This window comes from Myotis daubentonii, chromosome 3 (genome assembly GCF_963259705.1).
Source record: "Myotis daubentonii chromosome 3, mMyoDau2.1, whole genome shotgun sequence".
Taxonomy (NCBI): Eukaryota; Metazoa; Chordata; class Mammalia; order Chiroptera; family Vespertilionidae; genus Myotis; species Myotis daubentonii.
In genome coordinates this window covers 184051134-184069094 of record NC_081842.1, presented here as the reverse complement: position 1 = coordinate 184069094, position 17961 = coordinate 184051134, and the positions used below count along the sequence as shown (strand labels likewise).

General features: G+C 41.4%; 1 protein-coding gene and 1 non-coding gene across 7 annotated transcripts in view; one reads left to right on the top strand and one right to left on the bottom strand.

Annotated features, from left to right (window-relative positions):
- The first annotated feature begins 12171 nt into the window (after positions 1-12171).
- Positions 12172-17961, top strand: part of ZFYVE9 (zinc finger FYVE-type containing 9) — a 140610-nt gene continuing 134820 nt past the window's right edge. For 2 of the 6 annotated variants that reach the window (XM_059689583.1, XM_059689581.1), the window contains exon 1: positions 12173-12531. The gene's annotated coding sequence lies outside the window, so the exon portion shown is untranslated. Of the gene's footprint in view, positions 12532-17961 lie in introns of all 6 variants that reach the window. The other 4 variants (XM_059689582.1, XM_059689580.1, XM_059689585.1 and 1 more) reach the window with 3 other exon arrangements.
- Positions 15646-15828, bottom strand: LOC132231944 (U2 spliceosomal RNA). Its single transcript, XR_009452150.1, has one exon. It is a non-coding gene; the product is annotated as a U2 spliceosomal RNA (small nuclear RNA).

Below are 17961 nucleotides of genomic sequence, written 5' to 3'. Positions count from 1 at the left end.
TATGTATTATTTATTATCAGTTTTTATATAAATTATAAAAACAACCTTTTATTCAATGGCTATGTTTAACAATTGGCTCTCATCAGTGCTTTCAGATCATAAATTCCTCAAATCATTTTTTTTTTTGAGAGAGAGAGATTTTGTTCCACATTTTAATGCATTCATTGGTTGATTCTTTTATGTGCCCTGACTGGGGATTGAATTCACAGCCTTGGCAAATTGGGACAATGCTCTAACTAAGCTACCTGGCCAGGGCTTATGCCTCAATTCTATTAATCCAGTCCTTCCTTCCCTTTTCCTCCCTCAGCCAAAACACAGACACACACACAGATACATTTAAAACTAAGCAAAAATATTCTTTTTTTCAACTCTAGTCCTATAGTGTCTGGGTCATAGAGCTCAGTGTTTGTACAATGAAGATGAATTTACATACACATGAGAATGCACAACTAAGTTCACATCATTCCCTCATATGCATACTTTGGGTGTAGCCTGCCCAAACGAAATAAATGCGGTGAGTCATAGGGCTGTAATGGATGCTGACTGCTTGACTGGGCTACTCTGTGCTCCAAAAATATTTTTTGTTTATTTTGTTTTCTGATTATGAAAGAACTAGAGGCCCGAAAGGGGCTTGGTCCTCGCAGCTCCAGCTTCGTCTGGAAGGTCGTTTGGCTGTCCAGTCTAATTAGCATATTATGCTTTTATTATTATAGATACATGTACATTGGAAAGAATAGAAAGGATATCAAGAAGCTGTTAACTCTTTTCTAGAGCCATAGAGATAGAGATAGGAGACAGTGTTTGAGGTGAAAAATATGAGAAAAGACAAGGAAAGATAATTAGCTTTGAGTGCCTATCATGTATCTGGCACTTCCTTGGTAACTCTTATAATCAGGTACCATGTAAATGAGAAAAAACAAGACTCAGAGAGAAAACAGCATGGAATTAGTGGAGCTGTGAATTGAACTCAGATCTGCTAACTTCAAAACACAGGCCCTTTTCACTATACTACTATATGGTCTCTGTACATGGTGGGCAGCATGGAATAGCCTGGTGGGCTGAAGGAGCCATGACTGAACTGGACACCCTGAGGTAAGGCCCAGAGATTCAAATGCCTAAATAACAACGCTCCTCCTCAGTCCAGTCCATGTTTACATCATTAGAACCCAGGTGTCGTCTCTAACCCAGGCTCATTCCATTGTACTACATATATCATGCTGCCTCATATGTAATTCTTATGAAAAAATGCATCATAAGCATTCCCTGATATCAAGGGTATCCTAATACTTTCATTCTGGGACAAGAGGATGACATATGAGCGTCATCATGGACAGAGTGTTAATTATGCTTCTGGAAATACCCTTGTTTTATTATTCAGTCAATTTTGACCTACTTGAAAGAATTTCACTCATAAATGTTCCCAGTGGTTTTCCCCTCCCTGGTGGTTGGTGCACATTCCTACGCTGAGTGTGGGAAGAGGTGTGGTGGTGCTGAAGCAACGAGGAAATTTGTAGTCAGATAAACTTGGGCTGGAATCTTAGCTCTGCCAGTTACAGTTACCTTGGACAAGTAATTTCACCTCTTTGAACCTCAGTTTACTAATCTGTCAACATGTTGAAACAGTACTCATCATTTTTTCTGTCAAGCCTGCTCTTCCTCCCCTGCCAACTCTTTGCCTAACAGCATGAACTACCACGTTGCCTAAGCCAGAAACTCAAGTGTCACCTGTGACGTCTCCCTCTTTTTCACACACCAATCCAATCATGAATTTGATGATTTTGCCTCCCAAAATCTCTATTCTCCCTACTGTGCCCTAATTTAAGTCCTCATCCTTTTGCCTGGATTATTGCAATAGACACTTATAAATGGTTTCCCTGTCTCCAAATTTGTGTCCTTTAATCTATTCTCTACATCGTAATTAAGAGTGATCTTTTCTAAAATCAAAACTGTTAATGCCACTGACCAGTTTAAAAGCTCTAATGGCTTCCATTGCTTATAAGATAAAATCCAAATTTTTTTTTATTATGTGGCCTTTCCTGATTTGGCCTCTGCCTTGGCTGTCATTGCTCCCTCACCTTGTCCTCTCTGCCTCAGCCAAAACTGTTCTCTCTGTTCTTCAGACACACCGTATTTTCTCTTGCTTCTAATCTAGCTTGTTGCACATTCCATTGCTGCTGCCTGAAACATGTTCTCTCCCTACCTACTACCTTCCCGTCCCTCCACCTCGTTTACCTAGCTAAGTCTTAGCTATTCTTCAGGTCTCCATTTAGGTATCACTTCCTCTTTAAAAATCTTGCTCCTGATTTGTGTTCCTATAGCACACTGTGCTTACCCCCTGAAATCATAATTGCCTACTTTCTCACCTGCTTCGGCCAGTAGAATCTAAACTCCTTAAGGGCAGAGATGGTATCTTGCTTACCACAGAATATAGCCTCTCGTAGGTACATAGGAGTGTTCAATACATACTTGATTAGCTGCTTGAATTAATGAACTGTTCTGTGCTCTCATTGTCCAGATCCCTGGCTCTGTACACTAGGTTTCAGAACCTGGCTCTAGCCCTCTGTTCTGGCTTAGGTGACCTGTTTCCTTCTTGCACCCTAGATAACTCCCAAGATTTTCAGCTCTGTATATTCTCTCTGATTATCAACTTCCTCTGCAGTTCCAATTAGGATAGTCCAAAGAATCCATGTATTGGTGCTGATCAACCCTGACCACCACTGCTATTTGCCCAGGAATAATCTGGTAATAATAACAAACCACTTAATGAACACCTACTATGTGGCAATTCCTTGTATATAAGGCAGACATTAGTCTCATTTTATTGATGAGAAAACACGTTCTATTCATATCTAATAGTTACTCAGGATTTGAACCCAGGTCTGCTAGGTTCCAAAGCTTTTGCACTATATAGGCTTGAAAGTGTTACATTTCTTATTGTATTTGGTTTGACAAGAAACATGTGTAGGTAGGGGAGAGAGACAATAGTAACAATGAGGCAAACCTGTTGGAAGGGGAGTCTGGTGATATCTAACAAAACTACACATGCATTTATCCTTTGACCCAGAAATCCCACTTCTAAGAATTTGCCCTTAAGATATATCTACAACATTAGAAAAATACACATGCACAAAATTATTAATTACAACATCACTTGTAATACAAAATACTGGAAACAACTGAAACACCCATACATTGGTGTTTTAACGTGTCTTTAACTGGTTTTGAAGTGTGTGATGGTGCATTATCATAAAGCAAAATTACTTTGCCCTGTCTTCTGGCCCATTCTGGTCTTTCACGATCAAAGCATGGCTCAAATTGATTATTTGTTGTTGGTAGCGATCAATATTAACAGTTTCACCTGGTTTTAGAGGAGCGGTTCTCAACCTGTGGGTCGCGACCCCTTCGGGGGTCGAACGACCCTTTCACAGGGGTCGCCTAAGACCATCAGAAAACACATATATAATTACATATTGTTTTTGTGATTAATCACTATGCTTTAATTATGTTCAATTTGTAACAATGAAAATACATCCTGCATATCAGATATTTACATTACGATTCATAACAGTAGCAAAATTATAGTTATGAAGTAGCGATGAAAATAATTTTATGGTTGGGGGTCACCACAACATGAGGAACTGTATTAAAGGGTCGCGGCATTAGGAAGGTTGAGAACCACTGTTTTAGAGGCTCATAATACATCACACCTTCCTGATCCCACCAAACACAGAGCATTGTCTTCTTTCTGAAGCGATTTGCCCTGGCAGTCAATGTTGATGGTTGACCTGGATCAACCCATAATTTTGTGCATTTGGGATTCTCAAAATAAATCCACTTTTCATCGCCAGTCACAATTTGATGCAAAAAAGACTTTCTTTCGTGCCATTGAAGCAACATTTTATTGATGACTTTTCGGTTTTCCATTTGTCTTTCGTTCAGGTGATGTGGCACCCATTTTCCTTCCTTTAAAATCTTCCCCATTGCTTGTAAACGATCAGAAATTGTTTGCTGAGCAACATTTAATCTTTCTTTTTTTTTTTTTTTTTTTTTAATCATTTATTTTATTTTATTTTTTTTTTTATTACTTAAAGTATTACAAAGGGTATTACATATGTAACATTTAATCTTTCTGCAAGTTGTTTTTGAGTTTGACACGCATCTTCATCCAATAATGCTTGTCATTGTTGGTCTTCAAACTTTTTTGTTTGACCTGGATATTGTTTGTATTTCATCACTTTTAAAGCATTTAAACTAGCATTCACGAATACCTTGAGATGGAGCATGTTCACCATAAGCTTCCTGAAGTATACGATAACTTTCTTTTTAAAAAAAAAATATATGTTATTGATTTTTTTTTTAAATTATATTTTATTGATTTTTTACAGAGAGGAAGGGAGAGAGATAGAGAGTCAGAAACATCGATGGGAGAGAAACATCGATCAGCCGCCTCCTGCACATCTCCCACTGGGGATGTGCCCGCAGCCCAGGTACATGCCCCCGACCGGAATCGAACCTGGGACCCCTCAGTCCGCAGGCCGACGCTCCATCCACTAAGCCAAACCGGTCTCGGCTGTTATTGATTTTTTTACAGAGAGGAAGGGAGAGGGATAGAGAGTTAGAAACACCGATGAGAGAGAAACATCAATCAGCTGCCTCCTGCACACCCCCCACCGGGGATGTGCCCGCAGCCAAGGTACATGCCCCTGACCAGACTCGAACCCGGGACCCTCCAGTCTACAGGCTGATGCTCCATCCACTGAGCCAAACCGGTCAGGGCAGTATACGATAACTTTCAGCAGCACTTTTCTTCAAAATAAAGTAATGAATTAAAACTTCTCACAAATGCTTTTTTTGGGGGGGGGGGCACGGAATTTGACATTTTTAAGCACGAAAATATCTATGATGTTAACACCTTCAGCAAATTTGACATATAAAATTTTGAAGCTTGCTGTCAATACAACAAAAAACATACACATCAAAATATGTGTAATTCGCCCTAACCAGTTTGGCTCAGTGGAAAAATATGTGTAATTCCATCTATTGAAAAAAAAAATCCGCATTATTAACCAGTATAACTGGTATCATCTTAGAAATTAAAACTGAGAAAACATATTAAGCAATTATTCAAAATAACAATAGCAAACGCATTATAAGTTAACATAAATAACTTACTTTAATGAAAAACAACCAAAATTTTCAAAACAAAGAACATAATAAGAAGAGTAGCATTATTTACATTTTTAAAAATCTCTTTAAAGTCAATCTACTAGAAGACAACTGGGTCATATCTGCTTCTGCATTCAATCTGTTGGGATACACTGTTTTAATTCATGTATATGAATAAAATCTGTCCTTAACAGATATGTAGTTAGAAAAGAGAGGAGTATTTTAATAGTCTTGTGATATTTTTTCTTTGAGTATTTTCAAAGAAAATACTTGTGAATATTTTCTTTGATATTATATCAAAATTCAACAAGTGGTAATTTCTTTTTTTATAAATTTATTATTACCCTTATTTGTGCATTCATTGGTTGATTCTTGTATGTGCCCTGACTGGGGATTGAACCAGAAACGTTGGCATATTGGGACAAGACTCTAACCAACTGAGCTACCTGGTCAGGGCCACAGTGGTAATTTCTTCTTTTTTTTTTTTTTAATATATATTATTGATTTTTTACAGAGAGGATAGGAGAGAGATAGAGAGTTAGAAACATCGATGAGAGAGAAACATCGATCAGCTGCCTCCTGCGCACCCCCCACTGGGGATGTGCCCGCAACCCAGGTACATGCCCTTGACCGGAATCGAACCTGGGACCCCTCAGTCCTCAGGCCAACGCTCTATCCACTGAGCCAAACCGGTCCCGGCCACAGTGGTAATTTCTTAAAGGTTAGCTACAATGTGGAATCTGAAACCATATCAGTAAATTTTTGTGCTCTGTTACATTAAAATCTTTGATCTATATTATACTTTAAAAGTAGATTTTACCCATCCATGTTTTTGTAACATCAAGCATTGGTTATTTGAAAAAATACTAATTCACAGAGTTATGCAGATCTACCAAATGTTGACACATTTCATTATATAACATTAAAAAACACACTCTACAACATTTGTTAATCTTACCACCCATTTTTTTCTGAAAAGTTTAGGAAATTGTCAAGTTCATGGTGGTGAATACAGGTTTTTCAAAATTCTAATATTTACCTGAAAGCTTGAATTTTATCATTGGCTACAAATACTGTTAGTTATTTTCCTTGAAGTAACAGGCTCAGTTCATTTATTTTCTGGACAATGTCTAATTCCCAAGTTGGAATGAATGAGCACAGTTATTTTATTGTTCTTTAAAGTAAAAATGATGTTCAAGTAAAAGTGGTGTGTGTGTGTGTGTGTGTGTGTGTGTGTGTGTGTGTGTGTGTGTATTTTTCCAAGTTCTACTCACATATAGAGCCTAGAAGCAATGGCACTGTAGTGGCAATGAGCACACTTAGCACCTAGATATTTCTTTCTCCCTTCCTCCCTTTCTTTCTTCCTTTCTTTTCCTTTCTTCCTTCCTTCCTTCCTTCCTTCCTTCCTTCCTTCCTTCCTTCCTTCCTTCCTTCCTTCCTTCCTTCTTTCCTCCCTCCCTCCCTCCCTCCCCCTTTCTTTCTTTCTTTCTTTCTTTCTTTCTTTCTTTCTTTCTTTCTTTCTTTCTTTCTTTCTTTCTTTCTTTCTTTCTTTCTTTCTTTCGTTTTAGATATTGGTTTCTAAATACCATGTTCCAATAAATAGAATTAGAGTTTTTAGGGGAAATGGGTGATCCCAGGACTGAGGCTAGGAAAGCACAAGAAAAGCCTAGGATGCAGTGCCAGAAAGTAGGGGAAATGCTTTTAAAATGATGTGATGATGAAAGAACACAAAAGCTAGCTAAATCTAAAACAATTTGCACATCAAAATAAATAGTGATGGTAACAACGACATAATTCATAGAATAAAATAAAAATTGATGCCGAAACCGGTTTGGCTCAGTGGATAGAGCGTCGGCCTGCGGACTGAAGGGTCCCAGGTTCGATTCCGGTCAAGGGCATGTACCTGGGTTGCGGGCACATCCTCAGTGAGGGGTGTGCAGGAGGCAGCTGATCGATGTTTCTCTCTCATCGATGTTTCTAACTCTCTATCTCTCTCCCTTCTTCTCTGTAAAAAATCAATAAAAAATATTAAAAAAAATTGATGAGTTCATTCTAATATAAATCAACAAACTGATAAATAAATAAATGAGGTAGAAGCATAAAGCTCTCCCATATAGTAGGAAAACAAAAATATATAAGGAATGATGACAATGTTATTAGAAAATTATTATTTGGCAACCACGATAGTAATAATTGCTTCAAGCAAGAATTATCAATGCATGTTAGAACTTGTGGGGAGTCTCAAATAATCTCCCCACAATATATTTATCTATACTAATAAAAGGGTAACATGCTAATTAGATCAGACATCTTCTGGACATCCTTTTAGACAAAGCCACGGTGGCAGGGGCAGAGGCAGAGGTAGAGGTGGTTAGGGCAATTTGGCCATCAGGGAAAGCAGTTAGGGATGACCAGGTTGGCAGGGGAGGGCAGTTAGGGGCGACCAGGCAGGCAGACAGAGAAGTTAGGGGCAATCAGGCAAGCAGGAAGGCAGAGGCGGTTAGGAGTGATCAGGCAGGCAGGGTAGCAGTTAAGGGCATCAGGCAGGCAGGCAGAGTGGTTAGGGGTGATCAGGCAGGCAGGTGAGTGGTTAGGAGCCAGCGGTCCCAGATTGGAGAGGGTGCAGGCTGGACTGACGGACCCCTGCTGTGCACTAATTTCATGCACCAGACCTCTAGTTAATTATAAAGAGCAAAATAGTTACTTTACACTGGATAAACCTGGCAAATACTGCCTTAGTTAATTAACAGAACAAAGTTGCTCTCACCAATGATGGGCTATATTGGTATCACATGCTTCCTAATATGATGCATTGAGAAGGAGACAACATCAGTTTTGAAGTATTCCTGCTAAAAATGAATAACCTGAATCTAAGCATGAAGAAACATCAGACAAACTCAAATTGGGGATATTTTGCAAAACAAATGCCCTATATTCTTTTTAAAAAATATATATTTTTATTGATTTCAGAGAGGAAGGGAGAGGGAGAGAGAGATAGAAACCTCAATGATGAGAAAGAATCATTGATTGGCTGCCACCTGCATGCCCCACACTGGGGACAGAGCCTGCAACCCAGGCATGTGTCCTTGACAGGAATCAAACCTGGAACCCATCAGTCTGCAGAACAATGCTCTATCCACTGAGCCAAACCAGCTAGGGCCCTGTATTCTTTAAAAATGACAAGGCCATGAAAGACAAAGACTGAAAAACTGTCCCAGATTTCTTAAAAATTAAAGATATTTGACAACTAATTATAATGTGTAATCCTGCCTAAATTTGGGGTCAGAAAAACTATTTTCTTTTAATATAATGAATATTAGTCGGTCCCTTGGCAAAATTTAAATAAGATCATAAATTCAATCACAATACTATATCAATGTTAAGTTTTTGATTTTGATAATTGTACCCTGATATTTGTACCCTTCTTTTGAGGAAATAGACTGGAAATATTGAGGGATAAATGGATCAGAAAATAATTATAACAGTTCCTTTATATATCTGCTAGAGACCTGGTGCACAAAATCATTAACAGGGGATGGACCCCTCAGCCCAGCCTGCACCCTCTCCAATCTGGGACCCCTCAGGGGATGTCCGACTGCTGGATTAGGCCTGATCCCACAAGCATCCCTCTCACAATCCAGGACCGCTGGCTCCTAACCACTCACCTGCCTGCCTGATTGCCTCTAACCACTCTGCCTGCCTGCCTGATGGCCCTAACTGCTCCCCTGCCTGCCTGATTGCCCCTAACTGCCCCCCCCCCCAGCGGCCTGGCTGCCCCTAACTGCTCCCCACTGCTGGCCTGATCACCCCTAACCACCTCTGCCTCGCCACCCCCCGCCCCCACCATGGCTTTGTCTGGAAGGAAGGAAGGACGACCGGAAGATGTCCAGTCGACCTAGTCTAATGAACATATTACCCTTTTATTAGCATAGATGTATATTGTCCAGGACAGAGGCACAAGAACTGTGACTCCTGTGCTATTTACTAAGCCAGGAAATGGATATATTTTTGGCCTGAATTCCCCCCTTCCCAGTTTTATTCAGGTATAATTGGCAGAAGGCCTGAATTTTATTTTTTTGTTTTTTTTTTAAATATATTTTTTATTGATTCTTTACAGAGAGGAAGGAAGAGAGATAGAGAGCCAGAAACATCAATGAGAGAGAAACATCGATCAGCTGCCTCCTGCACATCTCCCACTGGGGACGTGCCCGCAACCCAGGTACATGCCCTCGACCGGAATCGAACCTGGGACCCCTCAGTCCGCAGGCCGACGCTCTATCCACTGAGCCAAACCGGTTTCGGCAGAAGGCCTGAATTTTAAAGAACAAATTTTAAAGAGCAAAGAAAATTTTGTTTAGGGTGCTACAGCTGAAACTCACTTGAAGAAACCATTCTTAGAGCACTAGCTTTCTATAGGATGGATGTATATGGCATTAAAATGAGAGGGGGTCTTCCAGGTTGGGAATAGAGATATTTTAGGGTCACTGGATGGATAGTAGTGGAAATCAATGTGAAACTGAGAGTAGGATAACCAATTCAATGGACAGAAGGTCAATGTAGATTAAAATGAAAAAGATTTACAAGTAGAGGAGAAAAACAGATGAGACATTTAAGAGCAGAGAGCAAAATGGGTACAAAGAGCCCAAACAATGGGATAATCAGGGAGGTGGTAATGATGATAAAGGCAGCCTCTTTCAGCAACATAATTTGAATAGAAGAGGAGAAATGTGAAACAAGAGGATACTGGTCCTGGGAACAAATTAATCATCTTTTTTAAAAAAAATTTTTTTTAATTGATTTCAGAGAGAAAGGGAGAGGGAGAGAAACATCAATTGGCTGCCTCCTGCACGCCCCCTACTGGGGAACAAGCCCTCAACCCAGACATATGCCCTGACTGGGAATCCAACCATGACCTCCTGTTTCATAGGTTGGCGATCAACCACTGAGCCACACAGGCGGGGCCAAATGAATCATCTTCATGTAATTGCTACACCCTGGATAGCATGATTAGTCCTAAACAAACGCAGAATTTTTGGTGGTCGTGAACTAGGCTTGGAAAGCACAGTGATAATGTGAGCTTGTCAAACTGATCTAAGTTCATTTCTCTAGATTGAAGATTTTTAGCAAGAAGTAACTTACTCTTACAGCATTTTCTAAATATTGCAGAAAGTACTGTTAGGGTATCATATGGGAGACCAAAGGAATCTCAGGGTTTACTTTCAGCTTTTCCTTGGCTTGGATGCATTTCACATGTGAAATGGTGGCAGTATAGTACTTAATTCATAGAGTTGTTGCGAGGATGAATCATAGTTTCCCTCCGAGCACCAGTTTCTCTGGGTATAAAAAGGGGGTAGTGATTTTTTGGTAATGTGACTCAGAAGTAGGTGGTGCAGGCACACTCAGGATTGCACAGGAACAGCTTTCATTGATTGGAAGAGAGCTGCTAGGTTACATTATCTCTAAGGTGGCTGCTCAATTATTATTTGAAAGTTCCTGGAGACCATATATAATTATCTCATTAAGATTTTTTATTATTAGGACATAACCTCAGGTAAGGTGAGACTGCCTTATAATTTTTTTTAAAGAAAAATATACTGGGTCTATGCTGACATCTGCTATGCAGCAGAATGCCACAGGATCTAGTGTATTAAGTTCTATTATTCCTCAATGGAGGGATGTTATATTAGGGAAATTTTCCCCAGACCAACGATGATGAAAAACAATGCACCCATCTTCTAATGGGAATACATTTACAGAGAGAGAGAGAGAGAGAGAGAGAGAGAGAGAGAGAGAGACAGAGAGAGAGAGAGAGAGACAGAGAGAGAGAGAATGAAAGCAGGTGGGAACAAGGGTGTTTTGGAACCAACAAGAATTGAAACCAACATTTGAATACCTTCTATCGGCCAGTTCCTTTACATAAATTATCTCCAGTCTTCACAATAACTGGCAAGGTCAGCATGAGAACCCGGAGGGTGGAAATAATTAACTTGCCTAGGGTCATAAAGTAAAATACAGCAGAGGCTGGAATTGGTAGTATTGGGATCTGCCACCAAAGTCCCTGCTCATTTTACCGTACTACTTACTCTCCGGCAAAATAACGTATTAGTATTTGGAAAAACTGGGGACAAGAGGACTTGGAGAATTTCTGTTTCCCTCCTTCTCCTCTAACAGTCCTTTTGTTTCTTTTGTTTTTGGTCCTGATATTTGAGTGGGATCGAGCATGGGGAATCTAAACAGAATGATCCCACAGCCCCTCTAGATAACAATTGCCTCCCTTCAGGGCCTGACCTGAGATTTGGCAGGGTGGCGGGTGGAAGAGGGGAGGTGGAGATAGGGGAGGGGGATTAGTTAGAAAAAGATGCACAGTTCTTTTCTTTAAATTGTTCATGAATTTCAGGACAACCGGTTGGCTATTTTCTTCTCTTGCTCAAAATATTATTAGTTTTAATTATGGGAGCGGTTTTAGTGGTTAAGGTTTGGTATCTGCTGGAAATTTCTGTAAATAATCCCAGTAGATCAAAAAAAAAAGTTAAGGTCAAAGACAACTCCTTCACCCGTTTTGGGAGAGGATCGTGTGTGTGTGTGTGTGTGTGTGTGTGTGTGTGTGTGTGTGTGTAAAAAGGCTGGTGCCTGTCACTCGTTTACACCCAGACACACTGAAGGGTCCCCCGGGAACCCCGAGAGGAAAAGCGAGGGGATGCCCTCACGCCTACTCTCAGGTGAGGGTCCGAGTGGTGGCCAGGGACGTTCTTGCTCCTCCTGGGGTGAAGGAAAAGGGGCAAAGGTGCTCGGGGCTGAGGACGAGGACCAGGGTGGGTGGGGGGCACCCGTGCCGGGGGGACCCAGGGGCTTCCGCCTCCCGGAGGCTTCCCCGGGGGGGGGGCGGGCGGGAGGCCGTGGCCGAGCTGGGAGCGCCGCGCCGCGCCCCACCCCGCCCGCCGCGCTCCCTGCGTCCCGGCCGCCCGTGCTGAGCGGCGCCGCAGTCCTCGCGCCGTAGCCCGGCGTGGGCGGCAGGGGGCGCTGTGGCCCAGCGGCGCCGGCGGCAGGAGCAGCCAAGGCGACGCTGGAGGCTCCGCCGAGGCTCCCCGCCTGCGGCACCGCGGTCGTCCCGCCGCAGCCTGGCGCCCCCGACCCCGCTGCACTGAGCTCCTCCGCTCTCCGCGCGGCGGCGGCGGCGGCCCGGGAGCCCGATGCGGCTCGGCGGGTGCTGGGCCTCAGCAGCAGCGGCGGCGGCCACAGCCCCTTCGGCCACAGCGGGAAGCTTCGCGGCGGCGCCGGGGCAGCGCCGGTGCCCTCCGGAGGAGGCTGCGGGCTCGGGGACGACCCCCCCGGGCCATGCTGAGGCGACGGCGGCCGCGGCTCGAGGTGAGTGTGCGCGGCGCGTCCCGGGCTCGCCGGCCTCGGCCTCCGCGATGGCCGGGGCGGCGGGGAGACCGGCCCCTGCGGCCACCCACTCCCCCCACACCCACCCAAACCCCCGGCTGGGGCCTCCGCCTTTCCCCCGGTGTCCCCGAGCGGGCTGGAGGCGCGTGAGGGGCGACTAGGCCCCGCGCCGCCGAGCAGCCCTGGCCCGGCCTCGGTTCCGGCGCCGCCCGGTGCGGAGCCGGGGCCGGCGGGGCGCTGGCGCCCCTCGGATTGGCCCCGGGCGGAGCGCAGCCTCTCCTCCCGGCCCGGCCCGTCCATCCCCGAGGCTGTGGGAGGACGCCTGTTTGCCCACAGCCCCGGCTTTTCCGCGACGCCCCCCCCCCCCCAGCCCCGCAGAGTCGGGGTGAAGGGCGGGAGGCCGGGGGGGGGGGGCGGGCGGGGTGATGGGAGTGCTGGGCCCCGTCAGCCCCGGTGCCCCTGGTGCCCCTGGAGTGTCATTTACGATCTGATGGGTTGAAAAGAACCCTTTGCGTCTTATTTGAGGTGAAATTTCATCACCTGCCGGCAGCTCATCCCTGCCGCCTTCTGTTACATGTGGTCTCGCAGCGTGGTCTGCCTCGGAGGAAGCTCCATCCCGGCTTTGCGATGTTTCTTAGAGAAATGCTCACGATTATTTAAAAAAAAAAATACACATACATGTATTTTTACCAAAGTCGTTTCCCTCTTCTCCCCCTGTAAGTGTGTTTTAATGCTTCAGCCCTTGGTGCAGAAGTGTTCCACCTACTAGATCCGCAGAATGGATGACGGAGGGTTTTTAGAAGCCGTGCCGTCCTGATCACAGGCACCCGGTGGGCATGGGGCATATTCTCAATGTCAGAAGTTGGATGACTTGTCCTGGCATTCATGTCATAGAAAAGTTCGTGACTAGTGGTTACACTGTACTGCCCTTTGCCAGATGCATCCGTGTCTCTGGTTTCTGATAAATGCGGTTAAAAGTTGTTCTTGTTTTCTTATTATGGATGTGAAGGTTGTAGGATGGATAAGGACTTCTAAAACTTGCATAAACATGAAAAAGCAAATATGCTTATTGTTGACAACTTGGGAAGTACAGAAAGGCACTGTATGGGTTCCCCATCAATATTTAATAATGGGGGAAAGGTGACCCATAACCTCAGAGTACATGTTTATGGTCATTTAAAGTGTAAATGTTGGGCTTATACTGTTGGTAATTTTTAAATTATTCTGCATATTAGGTTCAAAGATAAAAGACTGTTCCGTTTTACTGTTTAACATACAGGCATTTGAATAAGACCTATAAAAATGTTTTACTAAATTCTGTTGTAATCATAGTTGAGTTCATCAATAAAAACAGAATAACATGGGTAACTACCTAAAAGACCCCTGACTTTTTACCACCTGTGCAGCAAGAGGACCTCCTGAAGTCTAGGGAGGTTTGGTGTAGGAAATGTTTTTGAGGACCTATCCTGTTACATGCAGTACCCTTATATTGTTTTTGTAAGATTTTGCTCAAATATTTATATTGGTAAAAAATTGGCTTGATTAAAAATGTTTTTCTGTAGGTTACATTAGGTTTTAAAAAGTCCAATCCAGTTTTTCTCAGTGTGTCCCTAAAGACTACCAGCTTTAGAATCAGCTGAGGGTCCTTATTAAAAGATGCAGATTCTGGCCCCTTGAATCAGAATTTCTAGGGCCCTGGCCTGGTAGCTCAGTTTGTTAAAGCATTGTCCCGACATGCCAAGGTTGTGGGTTCAACTCTCCCCCCCCCCCATACAAGAATCAACCAGTGAATGTATAAGTGGAATAAGAGATCAGTGTCCTTCTCTGTTTCTCTCTCTTCCTCCCTCTAAAATCAATATAATAATTAAAAAAGAATTTCTGAGAATGATGATGGCCCAAGAATCTTAATTCTTATCAAGCTCCCCCATGCTATGATGGTAGTTTTGTTGCATTTTAAAAAAATATAGAAGTAGTAAATCCATTCCCTAGATTTAAATATATTAATTAATTTTAAATGGAAATTTATTACCTTTCAGAGGCAGGAGCCTTAGGAAGTAAGATAAAAGAAAAACGGTAAGGTGAGTCTAGAATTTTTCATAAATTAGGGAAAGTTTGGGTATATTCAGCCTTGGGTTTTTCTGGCAGTTTGAAATAATATTAACTGTAAAGAGGCTGTAAAATGTGAAGAATTACATATATTTCAAATAATTTAGAGTATTAGGAAAGGCTCAATTTTTTTTGTTTAAAGTATTACATAAGGCTCTATTTTTGGTAATATCTTTATTGAGATATAATTCACATACTATACAGTGTACTCATTTAAAGTATACACTTCAGTGGCTGGTTAGTCACAGAATTGTGCAAACAGCATCACTATCTAATTTTAGACATTTTCATCTCTCTAAAAAGAAACCCATTCCCATTAGCAGTCACTTCCCAGATCATCCCCTCAGTCTTCCCTGCCCTTAAGCAACCACCAATGTACTTTCTGCCTCTGTGGATTCGCATATCTACTCTATAAGTGGAATCACACAATATGTTACTAGCTTCTTTTGCTTTAGCATAATGTTTTCAGTGTTCATCCATGTTACAGCATGTATCAGTACTTAATTTCTTTTTATTGTCAAATAATATCCCATTGTATAGATGTAACACATTTTATTTATCCATTCATCACCATAACCATCATTCATAGCCAGAACTTAGTGAAACTGGTCAACCATATTGGGCGATCATGGGAATAGTGGTGTGGGGGCTTTAACTATAAAAGGTTGTATTCTAAGAATATTGTTTAAGGAAAGGCAATGGTAAGCCTTAGTTTTAGTTTTCCTTTAGCTGCTGAAATATTTCTAAAAAGTTAGAGTCCAGTTGTATATTTAGCTATTAACGTTTCTAAGCATTAGACTGACAGATTTTAGCGATTGCTATTACCTCTCCATGATATGTAATTCTATATACGCAACGATTAGTCATTGCTCTTTATTCTTAATGTAGTATGGTCCCTATTGTTTGTTTTCAATCAAGGCATTAAAGCTTTTCTATGAGATTTTTGTAAAACATAGTTCAGAGTCAACAATAATGACTTGCTAATATTTCTAAAGTTATTTTAAAATAGTAAGTACTGCAGGGAACCACGTTTGAGTCAATAAAGTACAAGTTTTGGACCTTCATTCTACACACAGTAGATCACCCAAAGTATTTTCCCACTTGATTTGATCACTTTTAAACTGATAAGAACAGATACTACACATGATCTTAGCCAAAAGGCCGAGAAGCGATTGATTTGATCACTTTTAGATCCTTTAATAGTAACTGAACTGAGTGAGCTGAAAGGCTTCCACTAGTTTGTTATACAGCCTTTTAGTTGCTTTGGATGCCATAATTTCAATATAAAGTTAAAAAAGAATTCAGCAGTTCTGGAGTCTTTTTGCTGGGATTAATGAAAAGGTATGCATTTCTATCTGTAATATGGTTCTTTTCTACCTCTTATGATTGTTTGGTAGTATCTGCCAGCATTCCTTTTATTAAAATGAATAAAGAGTAAATGGTATATATTTTTAATTATTATTGTTTCAAAGCACAGCAGATCTGTCTCAAAATTATCTTTATTAAAATAAAAGGCAAGCAGTATGAAAATTTTTTGAAATTATTCTCTCAGGGTTTATGTAAATTCTAATATCCATTTTTAATTTTCAATTGAACATGAAAAACAACCCCTAAAAAATAATTGAAGTAAAATACTTTGAGTTTGAGAAAAACCAACACATTGAGTACCGCATAGAAATCTCTAAGACATACGCCAGGGACCGCACGTTTTTGGGCAAACTGCATGTTATTTAAATCATCATAATGCATTTTAGTTTTTCAATAATTATAACATTTTTATTTACAAAAACAATTAAACAATTAAAGCTCCTAGTACTTTTTTAACGTATGGTACTGCGTAAAACATTTTCCTCTATGAAGAGGGACCAAACAGAATTTACATAAGTATCTAGATTCGCTCCTTTTTCCATGGGCGTGAAAAACGAGAACACTCGTGAGCGGTCCTTAACAGATGGCGCGAAACACGAGAAAACTCCTGAGCGGTACGAAATGTGTTAAAACTTCAAAATACATCATCTAACCTTTTCGTGATTCTGGTGATGTAATAACTGTCCATAGGCTTTTAAAAAAAATAGCAGCTGAGGTTAATTGTTGTGGTTTTATTTAGATCATTCTTAGACATTTCTGCTCAATGTCTAAAAAAATAAGGTTGATTTTTTTTTAAGGTTGATTTTTTAATATGGCATAGCCCTTCATGATTTGGTTCTAACCTGATCATTCCTCACTCCTGTTTCTGCATGTTCCACTACCCAATCCTTCCAAGATTCCAGGTTTATGAAGTTTTTCTTGATTTCTTTGACCTTGTATTTCTTGTGTAATATAAAAGCTTTGTCAACAATGTGCCACTTTCTGCTAGGTGTGTCACGTATGTTATTTCTAATTCTTAAAAATGACCCTATAGTATCCATAGTGTTCTGCCTATTTTACAGCTGAAAGAACTGAGTGTCTTGGGAACCCACATCTGTGTCAAACCATATAGCTCTTCCTATAAAATCCACATTCTTTTTCATCTTGTGAACCTCCCGATGTGTTCTGTATTTGTTTTGTTTTAGGATTTTCCATACTGCTTGATGAAATATTCATATTAGGAGAGCACAAATTTAGTTGATTGACTTTGGTGGATATTTGCATGTAGCATTTTGTATAAGAAAAAGGTGTGTGTGTGTGTGTGTGTGTGTGTGTGTACTTGAGAAACTTCAGCTTCATATACTGGTATTTAATATATTTTATTGATTTTTACAGAGGGGAAGAGAGGGATGGAGAGTTAGAAACATCGATGAGAGAGAAATACTGATCAGCTGCCTCTTGCACACCTCCTACTGGGGATGTGCCCACAACCAAGGTACAGGCCCTTGGCCGGAATCGAACCTGGGACCTTTCAGTCCGCAGGCTGACGCTCTCTCCACTGAGCCAAACTGGTTAGGGCTGGTATTTTAAAAAATTTTTATTGTGGTAAAATACACCATATACTGGTAGTTTTGAAGCAGATAAAAATGCCTGCTTTGCTATTATTAGAAAAATGCAATAACTGATCTCTGGACCTCATTTCTCTGATCTGAAAATGAGTGGTGGACTAGATGTTTACATCCCCTTCAACAGTTAGTATTCTAGTCAATGTTTCTAAAGAAGTAGTGAATGAAAAGATAAATAACATATAGACAACTCCAGGCAATGGTGAGTAAATGTCATTAATGAAGTAACAGAATGAGGGTGGGGGTGGGGGTGGGGGTGGTAGCAATGTGCTCTGGATGGTGGCTAAGGAAAATAGAAGAACTAAGACCAAGGGATTGTAATTTATATAAAAGT